The 11927-nt window shown below is 38.4% G+C and overlaps 1 long non-coding RNA gene across 1 annotated transcript; it reads right to left on the minus strand.

Annotated features, from left to right (window-relative positions):
- Positions 1–3648: 3648 nt before the first annotated feature.
- On the minus strand, positions 3649–6669 carry LOC307140590. Its single transcript, XR_013818261.1, has 7 exons — positions 6467–6669; positions 5796–5869; positions 5478–5525; positions 5311–5394; positions 4955–5160; positions 4628–4787; positions 3649–4529 (listed from the first exon to the last, which is right to left on the minus strand). It is a non-coding gene; the product is annotated as an uncharacterized lncRNA (long non-coding RNA).
- Between the last annotated feature and the right edge of the window lie 5258 nt (positions 6670–11927).

The following is an 11927-nucleotide window of genomic DNA, read 5'->3' on the forward strand; positions in this document are numbered from 1 at the left end:
ACTTGGCCTCCAAATTCCCCAGATCTCAATCCATCCGAGCATCTGGGATGTGCTGAACAAACAAGTCCGATCCATGGAGGCCCCACCTCGCAACTTACAGGACTTAAAGGATCTGCTGCTAACATTTTGGTGCCAGATACCACAGAACACCTTCAGGGGTCTAGTGGAGTCCATGCCTTGACGGGTCAGGGCTGTTTTGACCGCAAAAGGGGGACCAACACAATATTACATAATGGTATGCCTGATCGGTGTATATCTTGTAACTTGTATATCTAATGCTGTCTTTACACTGCTCAAATGTGAAAACTTGAATATGAATTCTCTGAATAAATAAACTTGAAATTATGAATGGAAATATAGTAAAATTATAAAATATAGTAAAGCACTGATGTAAAATAGAAACCTGTCATGACAATGGCACAGTTTAATGCTGCCCTGATGCTGTATTTAAATGAACACAGAGGCACAGCAGGACCAGAGCGGCCTCTAGGACGAAAAGGGGCTGAAGTGATCAGGGGCCTCATTTATAAAACTTTGCGTAGGATTTGCGTCAGAAGTGGCGTACGGATGAAACATAGGACGTGCGTACGCACAGAAATATTCGGATTTATAAAACCGTGCGCACGCACGTCCTACGCAGATTTCCCTTAATAAATCACAATCAATTCTAAATGTAGCGCAGCTTTTGCGGCTTCATGTCACGCCCATAGTTGCCCATAAATAGTCCGCGAAACGCCCCCAAGTTAATATTCATCGATTGCGAAATCATGGCAAACACAGAGAGGAAATCATGGCAAACAAATTTGCCACATTTGAAAACTAAAAAAACGTAACCTCACTCAATGTGAAGTAGAAGTTATCGTTGGCAAGGTGGAAAAGATGAGAAAAATGTTGTTTTGGAGGGCACAGTGTGGGCATTAGGCTACTAATGACAAAAAGGCACTTGAGTGGCAAAAGGTTGCAGACGCCGTGAATGCTGTAGCCTCACAACCTCGGACCGTGGCCGAAATAAAAAAGAAATGGTCGGACATCAAAGTCGAGGCAAAAAATCGTCTAGCGCACCATCGCCTGAGTGTGTCCTCGTTTGCCAGCAAGTCTTCTTGCTGTCTGAAGATGCGTTCACTCCGACTCCTTCCATTTGCGACATCTTCTAAGAGCGCAAGATCAGCCATTGTGCGTCATTATGCATTGTGATGGGGCATTTTATTTCCATCCATTTAATTGCATCTGACAAGCTACAGATGTCGGTTATAATCTACGTGGAAATAGGCTATAGTTCAGTGCAAATGGAAAGTCTTGCAGCTTTCTGAATGGTTGAGACATACATACGATATTTTATCAAAAATAAAACAAACTAAAGGCATATGCATGAATGATTCCGTAGCTGATGAAGACATTTTTACTATGAAAACAACTTTCCCCAGTGGACAATGAATACATCAATCTATCTATTTATCTATATATCTAATTATCTATCTATCTGTCTTGAATCCGCCAGACGGACACATTGACGAGAATATCAGTTTTGCACATTATTTCGTTCTGTTTACCATATTATTTATGAGGATGAATTGCATAACATGCCAATATTATTGCAGAACATATTTCACTTTTCTTTTTGCAAATATGGGTTAATTTGCATCTGTTGTAATTTTCGTTTGATTCTGTTTGTTTTACACTGCAGATCGATCAAACGGTGTTCGGGTGTACACGAACACCCGTTTGATCGATTACGTAAGACTTGCTTTGTGAAGTCTTCTTGTTATTTATGAGAGGCAGTATTGCCATTTCTTTTACACAACGGTACAGTTTCACACACTTTCACGTGTTTCTTCCATCTGCCGACGGTGTCGCCATTTCTCATTTCACCCGTTTTTATGCGTACGCCTGGGTCAGAGCTTGCGTGAAGGACCGCACATTTTCCCGTCAAGTTTGCTTTTTATAAATACCAATTATTGCGTAGAGAGCGGCGTACGCCTTCTTTTGTGCGTACGCAACGTTTATAAATGAGGCCCCAGATCTGTCACATTCAGGCCGTTATGTGGCTGGAGTAAGCGCAGAACCACATTAAGATGCCTTAAAGTATGATGTTTAAAATTTCAGTTACATTTAACTGGAATGTAAAATCAGATTTTGTGGGTATTTTAACAAAGTCAAAAAACAAAAAAAGACACAAGCTTCCCAACTCTTCCTACCGCAAGATGGCGCACCCGTCCATTTACTAGTGATTGTTTGGAGCTCAGCGGTGGACGCGGCTTTGAGGCAGGCTTTTGAGGTGTACTTTCTCAGGTGAGTTCAATTAATTCTTCTATTTCTACTAGCTGTTTCTAAATTCCATTTTAGTGACTATTTTTTGGCGTCGTTATTATTCAGCTGCATTGTCGCCGTTTTTAAGGTGCTACCTGTTGTTGTGGTCAGGACGGACCAGTTCCACTTGTTTGTGATTACAGTTGTTTATAATCATTTTACAGCGATTTATGGTGATGATTTTCATTTGTATATTTGCAGTCTCGTTGCAAACAGTTCACTTGGTTATCCAGTAGAGGGAAGCAACGTTTTATTCAGTTTGTACAGTAATTTATTCCTATTTACTGCAGTCTGGCATCATCGGTGTGTGGCATTCATTTTAGGGTCCTGAAAACCAATGTGTGTTACCTCAGGACTACTCCCTAAAACAACTAAACAAATGATTTACTCCAGTTTATATTTTACACATGCCTTATGTCAGGTATTGAAAATTCAGATCAGCCTTGAAAATTAAGGAGTAGCTCACCCTAAAAATGTTCTCCTAATTTACTCATGTTTGTTATTTCAAACCTGTATGAGTTACTTCTTCCATGGCTGGTAAAAAAAAGACCAGCCAACCAGCTTAAGCTGGTTTTAGCTGGATTTTTTTCTTCTTCTGCAGGAAACACACAATGAAGGGATGTTAAACAAGACAAATACTGCACTTTTTCATACAATGAAGTAAATAGTCATCAGAGACCGTACAAATCTGAAAATGACGGACAAGCACCAAGTAGGCTACTCCAGTTGACTTGTGCACTTATATTCCAAGGCTTCTGAAATCATAGCATCAGCTGTAGATGTCAAATTTAATTCGGATGATTTCATATTTATAAACATAACTGGAGTGGGTCACAGTGGTTGACTAACTGACTAATCATCCAGGCTTTCAGCAAACAAGGTTGTTGGCTAGTTTGTCTACATCTTTTCTCTCACGTATTTAGTTTTATACATTTATTTTTGATAGTTTTTTCACTTAGTAAAGTTGTTTAGTATAGCATTTGTTTAAAAAATGGCCAGCTGTTTCCCAGATAGCAATGAGTCGGCGGACCACCGGCGGTGATCCGGCGGCTGTAGAAGCGTCAGAATTGCGTAATCGCAAACACGTTTGACGGCGCACCGCCGGCGGCAGCCGCTTTTTAAAAGCGGCAGCCGGCTTCCTACCGCCTTCGTACCGCCGCCGGCCCGCAGGCAAACCGCCGTTCCGCCGCCTTTATACCAGAAGGCGGCCCGGCGGAGGCAAACGCTTTTTTCGAACGATCTGCCTCCGCTTATTGTGTAATAAATAATATATATATTTATTTATTATTCATATATTTGTAACATGCAGTTTATGATGGATAATAATTGAACAAACCAGATAAATTCCCATTTGGCATTTTTATTCCACATTTCAAAGTACATTAACTATCAATGATACAAGATAATATAAATTAAATATAACAGACAATAAATAAGCTTAAATAGGCCTATAAATAACAAAAAACATTTTTACTAAAGAACCTGCATGTTTCCAATTAAATTTTGGTTTAAAAAAAAAAAAAACAGCCTTACAAGCAAATTATAACACTTACAATATTTGTTAATAACAAATAGGTCAGCTCTGGGATGAAAAGAATTACCATTAAATATTATATCAAATAATGAGGATATTTGGTACCAAAGAATGTGCAGGATACCAAATAAATCGAGGTATAACATCACATTTAACAAGCCATTTCTAACAATAGCATAAATGGTAATAATTTAGAGTAAAGCTCTGGAGAAGAATAGAACAGTAGTAGAACAGAACATTATAACAAGCCTGACTATGGGTTCTCCGGTTTTCCCCGACCTCCAGAATGAGGCAGCGCAAATTGGCTTATCTTCAGTGATTTCTTGTGCGCCTATATAAAGGACAAACAACCTCGCCATCCCATATCTATCCAAGGAGCTGCCTTCAAGGCAGGGTCACAGGGAATAAAAAAAAAGTAATTTCCACAGTGAACAGTGTGGATTGGGTGAGTGTAGCCTGAAACTTCTGGCTTCTTTAGGGGTCTTGATGTTACTGACTGCAGGATAAAGAAAGGGTTCCAGGTGTCAGTAGTCAGCCTAGGTGTAAGAGGTCGGCTGTGGGTCCCTCTCAGCTGTGCGGCGTCTTTTTCCACCTTCACGATCAGATGCTCCTTTCAGGTAACGCATAGCGCTAACCTGGACCGCCTCATCAGTGGCATCCTGGGTTGCCGGGTTCTTCCGGATGGCTCCTGTAGAAAATACAGATCTGTCATTCCATGTGAATGTCATAAGGCCACACACATCTACTTAAATATATAACAAATTTATATATTTATATATATATTACTTTGAACAATGGTCTTCAGGAACATGTCTCTAAAACATGCTTTATCCCCTACACCCGTCCAGGTTGTATTAATGGAAAGGTGATTAGAGAAGATACTCTAAAGCATTCGCCACACGGTTGTCTTTAGGTCCCTCCCACATTTGATTGCCAAAAACCGAAGCTGAAAATACAAAAAAGTGTTACAAATTACATATCTCTGAAGCTTCTCATACATAAATATAAAAATGTGACAGGCTGTGATTCAGACTGTAGAATATGCAGTGTACAATCTTAAATTTTACTTTTTAGATTACCCTACAGCATTATAAACAAAATCAGCACACTTACTGGAGCTCTTTATCCTGCCTCAAACTGTTGTCAAGCAACGCCAAATGGGTTGTCTAGGGGGAGTAACAGACCCCCTGGCAGGGATAACTCTCCAAAAGACACATTGGCACTGAAATGTTGCAGCATAGTGTCCATTTTGTTGTCCATGCTATGCACAACATCGCCAAACTCTCCAAGACGTCGCAGCATTAGGGTCTGATCTGCACCTACAGGGGTTCACAGAATAAAAGAATAAAGCAGTCAGTCCTGGTCCCTCAACTACTAAACTATGACATTTACAACTAGGTCTACTACATGTACAGGTGGCCCCAGTGGGAATTAAACCAACAACCACAGGTGTTGTTTGCAAGTTGTACCTGATTGCCCAGTACGAGCAAACGTCGTCAACATTGTCCCAACTTGCTTCACCTGCTCATGAAGTGAGCCGCTGTCATCCGAAGCTACAAAATGAAAGGCATTTGGTAATTTTGGACCTACATCACAGTCAAAAAAGTAAAATTTAAGAAAGAGTGCATGTTCTCACCTGCTCGTGCATTGCTTTCCCTCAGGGCTTGGTTCTCATTCTGGAAATCTACATAAAAAATATTTTATTTTAATTATATATATATATATATATATATATATATATATATATATATATATATATATATATATATATATATATATATATATATATATATATATATATATATATATATATATAACAACAACTACAGGCACAATTTTCCATACTGTTAAAGTTTCCAACATCTGCAATTTCCTGTTTGTCCATCTCAACTCCTTTCAATATTCTTCTCCTTATAGCCCAGTAACTAGACATTGTGACTAACAATTTATTTACCTTGAAAGCCGAAACGATTGTCCAACAATAGGTCTCTTGGATGAAGATAACCGATTGTGCTCTGGTCAAGGTATCTGCAAGAAAATGTGAACAAAACCGCATTGTTAACGTTAAATACAGAATATACAGTAGCTATGCTGTGGGGGGAAAAACTGGTCAGCCAAATGTGGAACAGTAAAATGTATTCATTCAGTGTAGTGATTCAAGTAAACTGCATTGTCCTCAAACATAATAAGTACAGCAGTTCAGAGAAATAACTCATAAATGACCTTAAATGCTAGAAGAACAGTAGCAACACAGCACATGTTAGCTAACACTTGCTAAAACTGACCTAACGTTAGCAGCATGCTTGTTCGGACTAACAAAATAATTTAAATAACCTATATACATCATTCTGTTTTGTTAGAAAACACCAAAAGTTAAACTTAAGTCTTTCTAGATGTAAAGCTTTGGCTAACTTACCTACAGTAGCTAGATACATTTTAACATGTAGAACATGCTTGAACTCAGTGTGTAAAAAAGGCGAAACAGCACGTGTTAGCTAACACTGTGTATTGTGCACTATATCAGCGTGCGTGTCTGAACAAACTAATTAAAACAACCTACCGGTATAGCTATACATCAAAAATGAACATAATATTGTGTGACACAAAAAGGAAACATGTACTTACTTAAACGCTCGTAGTCGAGGATATTTTCTGATCTCCTCTCTTCAAATACTAAAACCATGTGATGAGCGGCCGCTGTTGGTAAATCTGTATGTTTTACCGGTTTGTCTTCCGTCTTTTTTAAGTATACTGCCCCTCTCGGCCGGTGGAGGTACTTCTCTGTTTTTTTTTATTTTATTTTTATTTAAATTAGTACATGTATAGACAAGTACAATACAAAAAGTACAATGAGAGAAAAATAAAAATAATAAAGCATTGTGGTACAGTTCCGAATATGTAGAACAAAGAATAACAACAAATGTAACACTGTATATAAAATAAATAATAAAAATAAGAATTCTGAGATAGAAAATACTTTATAATATTAAGGCAGTCACATGAAATTGAAAAGCTTTCAGGTTTCTGTTTTTGTAAGCTTTTTGTTTTGCGACCTCATGTTTGAGAGGGTTTCAAATATTGTAAAAATCAGCTTTATAAGAGGTAATATTAGAGGGCTTCTTTTGAGTTATTCTTGTCTTATGAATGTAGAATTTTTCCTAAATAATTAATAATATATTTTTGTTTTTCAGAAAAATATGGGTTTTGAAAACAAAGTAAAATGTCATGAAGTTAGTTCTAATTTTTTGTCATGTCTATTTTAAAGTCAGTCCAAAAAGAAATAGAAAAAAGGCCAATACAAAAATAAGTGTTATCCTAAAATGAACTTTCAAACTTTCTTAACCCTCCTATTATGCTAAAAAAAAAAAAAGTATTAGCCTACATCCATTATGGGTCAAATTGACCAACACTGTTTAAACACACTCGACATGCAAATAATCAAGTGAAAATTTAAATGTAATTTCCTAAACCTAACCTTATCATGGAATCAAGAGTCAAGAATCTGTTATAAACCCTAATGGCTTTGGAGCAAAAAAAAATAATATTTGATATAATTCACATATAGGCTATTATGATTTTATAATCGCTTCAAATGTGAGAACTAGTTAAAATGCTGTCAGTTCCACTCTATTTCCCAACAAGCCAAACATAGCCAACGTGGCTGGTCGAATTTGAGAGTAGAAATCCTTGTATTTCACAGCGGCTTGCCGCCAGCCGGCCGCGGTCCATTAGGCGGAGGCAACCGCCAGAGAAAATGAAGCCGGCGGCCCGCCGGCTAGTCGGCCGCGGCATCTCGCAAGAAATGGGAGTGACGTATTCGGCGGCAAACGTTTCATCACCGCCAGCGGGACGCACCTATAGCCGACAGCTTAGGGCCGGCGGCAAAAAGAAGCCGTGCCGATATTTTTTGCTATCTGGGTTAGACGTTTTTTTTTTTTTTTACACGCATGAATTGACCAAAGCAAATGCAAAGATAGATATTTTTTTATGGGATCTTTTGAGCTGGAACAGATTAATCATAATATAATTTTCGTATGTGTGTGTGTGTTTGAGAAACCCAACCATATCCATCTCCGGCACATGATGCCTGCTCCACACACACACACGCTTTGCTTCTTCACGTGATATTTCTCTCCTCCTGCTTGACCCAGTAACCTAAACAGAAACAAGAAACATGCTCTATGACTGCCCATGTCCTAATGCTGATGATTAACCTACTTAAATTATCCCATCTCTCCGGTGTCTCGCCTGGACATGATACAGCAACTAATTGGAAACACACTGATAGTTCTTAGAACTGGTCTATTTTAATTCAGTGCCAGAAGGCGTTTCAAACTAATTGCAAATGGAAGATAAAAAAAACATCACATCTCAAAGGATACTTTTTAAGAAAGTTGCATGGTTTGCATTATGACTCATTCACGATGATGTCAGTATAAAAATAAACACCACAATGTTGAAAAGCAGTCGCCACATGGTCAAGTGTGATTAGTTTACAGTTCCAGCCTGTTTAAGAGCCTCGTTGGCCTAAGCGAGCGTGTAATTGTGTGTTGACTTCTGTTACCTTTAGTTTTACACTCGCCTGACTTTCCCTCACACAGAGCGCCTGGCCTCATGTGAGTCCTCGGTCACATGTTCGCACCTCCCATCAACCTTGGGTGTTTGGATTAGAGCAAAAAGAGCAGGACCGTTCAGGCTGTGGGCGGGAAGCACCGGAGAGGATGAGAAGAAGATGTGGGCATGGGTGAAAGAGTGCCGTTGTAAACAGACTTCTTTTGTTGTCCCTGTGATTCAGAGCGCTTCCTCCCAACAGCTGCTGGCCACCCCAGGCCCTGGCTTGTGTTTACTGGGTTTGTTTGGCTGTAGATATGAAGCTCTGTTACCAATTATCATGATTCCCTGAGTCACTTGTGTGACAGTACAGCCACCCTTAAAGAAATGCCTTATTTGGCCTGGTCTGAGTGGGTTTGAGTGAACAGGACATGCAGAGTAGAAATGGATAGTTTAGGTTTGTTAGAGAGTTTGGGAAAAGATGATCTATTAAAAAAATTTATAGTGATAATGTTATGGCTGATATAGGGTAAACGTACCTATTAAGCTCAAGTACCCATTAAGCACACTACTATCTTTGAGCTCAGATTATAAAATGAAAAAAATATATATTTAGCATCCTACTTGATGTCTTAACCAATTGATGTGTTTGTTACTATATACCTCCTGTAATTTCAAGCTAATCAGTCCTTTGCACACTGAGATATGGGTAGTCATGTGTTCACACTGTCTGGCGGCCATTTTGAAAGCTGTCTGAAAACGTTCACCAGAAGAGTAGCCCCTTAAATGTGCATTTTTTAAACGTTTAAGCCTTTATTTATTATAACTAAGTATAACTTCTTACTGCAAAATTAAGAGATTCATGTTTAGACTTTTGCATATTATAACCTGGATCCTGGATGTGGGAAATAATTACAGTTCGATCCAAAAGATAGTTTTAGCAACAAAGCGCAGGTGCTACGGAACATTGTTAGCTTACTAGCTGTATAAGATTGTGTGCTACACTAATATATTACTTCACGGGCATTGCTGGCTTGTACTTTTAAATTTATTATATTATAAATGTACAGTTGTTTATTGTATTGTAAGGTGAGCTTAAAGGGTGCACCCCTATGAAACTCACAGCTTCAGTGTGATATCAATAAGAAAAAGCATAATTTCATAGACATTTTCAGAAATAGCTGTTCATATTAAAATATGTATGAACTTAATACATGACATGGATTATTTATTTAGCAAAATTGTCCTTTTAATTTTAATTGAATAATTATTAATAAAAAAAAAACGTTTGCTGTTCCAATAAAGCTCAGTGTGCTCCCTTTAAGCTCATCCACATTGGATGTCTATGTAAAGACTTCATAAACAGACTTTAAATATTAACTCATGGTTGTCACTTCAAGTTAATCTTTATAAAATTATTCTTTAAAAATGTTGTTTAAAATAAACAAGAATTTCCCCCAAAAAACATGATTTGAGCGTAATGGCAACAGGGGTGTGCTTCCTTAAAGGGTGCAAACATGTGCCCATTAAGCACAGCCAGACCTTTTGTATTTAATGATGTATATCTTAATTGAAATGCTTTTGTCATTTTAAAATAAAACTATTGTGTGAGAGATTAATATTTTATTTTAACATAACTTTTTGTACTCAAACCAATACCCTGTGCACTAAAATGTCTCAATGCAGATTTTGGTGAGCTTAATAGGTATGTTTACCCTATATATAATATATGTAGATTATACATACCGATCAGCCATAACATTATGACTATTATTAATATTATCCTAATATTGTGTTGGTCCCAGTTTTGCTGCCCAAACAGCCCTGACCCATTGAGGCATGGACTCCACTAGACCCCTGAAGGTGTGCTGTGGTATCTGGCACCAAGATGTTAGCTGCAAATCCTTTAAGTCCTGTAATTTGCGAGATGTGGGCTCCATGGATCGGACTTGCTTGTTCAGCACATCCCACAGATGCTCGATTGGATTGCGATCTGGGGAATTTGGAGGTCAAGTCATCACCTCAAACTCATTGTTGTGCTCCTCAAACCATTCCTGAACCATTTTTGCTTTGTGGTAGGTCACATTATCCTGCTGAAAGAGTCCACAGCCACCAGGCAATACCGTTTGGGAGTTCATGGTCTGCAACAATGCTGAGGTTGGTGGTACGTGTCAAAGTAACATCCACATGGACCCACGGTTTCCCAGCAGAACATTGCCCAATGCATCACACTGCCTCCACCGGCTTTCCTTCTTCCCATAGTGCATCCTGGTGCCATGTGTTCCCCAGGTAAGCGATGCACACACACTCGGCCATCCACGTGTTGTAAAAGAAAACGTGATTCATCAGACCAGGCCAACTTCTTCCATTGCTTGATGGTCCAGTTCTGATGCTCACATGTCCACTGTTGGCGCTTTCGGCGATGCGCTGTGTATTCTGACTATCAGAACCAGCATAACCAGCATTATCTTACAATTCTGACACAATTTTGAGTTATCATATCACAATTCTGACTTTTTTACTCAGATTTTCTTGAGTTTACACCTCAGAATTAAAGAGAAATAAAGTAAAAAATGTAATTTGTAAACTCAAAATTGTGTCAGAATTGTAAGATATTAATTTTTTTATTTTTTTTTTTACTTTTGATGCTGTAAATGGCTTTGAATTTTTTTGCAAAGCTTTTTTCAGTTCACTTAAATAGCTCGGCGGTGTGGCAAATGTTTTAGAAGTCTCAATTAACATTAGGTCATTAAAACGGCATGTCAGTTTCATGTCAACAACTCAGTTGGAGACATTTAGCTTGAATAGTTTGTTCACTCAAACCCACGAGTTGAGCAAACTCAAAATGAGAACTATACAACTGAAAACTCACACCGAGCTCTCAGTCGTATAGTTCTCGTTTTGAGTTTGCTCAACTCGTTTCATTTGCTAAAAATGCGTTAATTTGCTTACTTTCTCATGAATTCTGTGTGTTATGGCCGAAAGTGTAATATATGTCACAACCTATGCTCTGAAGGAGAAGATTACGTTTGTAGAATGCTTCTACAAATCAGCATAATGTCTTGAAGATTAGATTAGTGTTTCAGTTAGCATGAGCATGTCTGTAGCAAGTAGGTCAAAACTGAGCTGTTCTAGTGTTGGGCCGTGCGAGGACATCTGACAGGTTGTCGGCTACAGGTAACCGGACAGAAGGAGGAGACAGATGCTTATCTAATGGATAATCGGGTTAATGTGCTTGTGGCACTACTGAATTTCAGCTAAAATGTGGCTAATGCTGTCCAGTTACAAGGGCAAAAGTGACGTCTGAGAGATTAAAATAGGTGTTTGAATACGGGGAATAGAGGGGCCTGAGTTCCAGTTATAGCCCCTCTAGTAATCTTTAAAATGCAGGCCGAATGGAGCTACACTGCTGTATCTCAGTGTGTCATTTTAATGTGTTGCTACAACAGGAAGTTGACACCACCATGATGTTAGACAGATTAATGATTTAAAAGATACATTAGAATCAACAATATTACATAACTACAATTAAAAT

Source organism: Gobio gobio (genome assembly GCF_949357685.1).
Source record: "Gobio gobio genome assembly, chromosome: 17".
NCBI lineage: Eukaryota > Metazoa > Chordata > Actinopteri > Cypriniformes > Gobionidae > Gobio > Gobio gobio.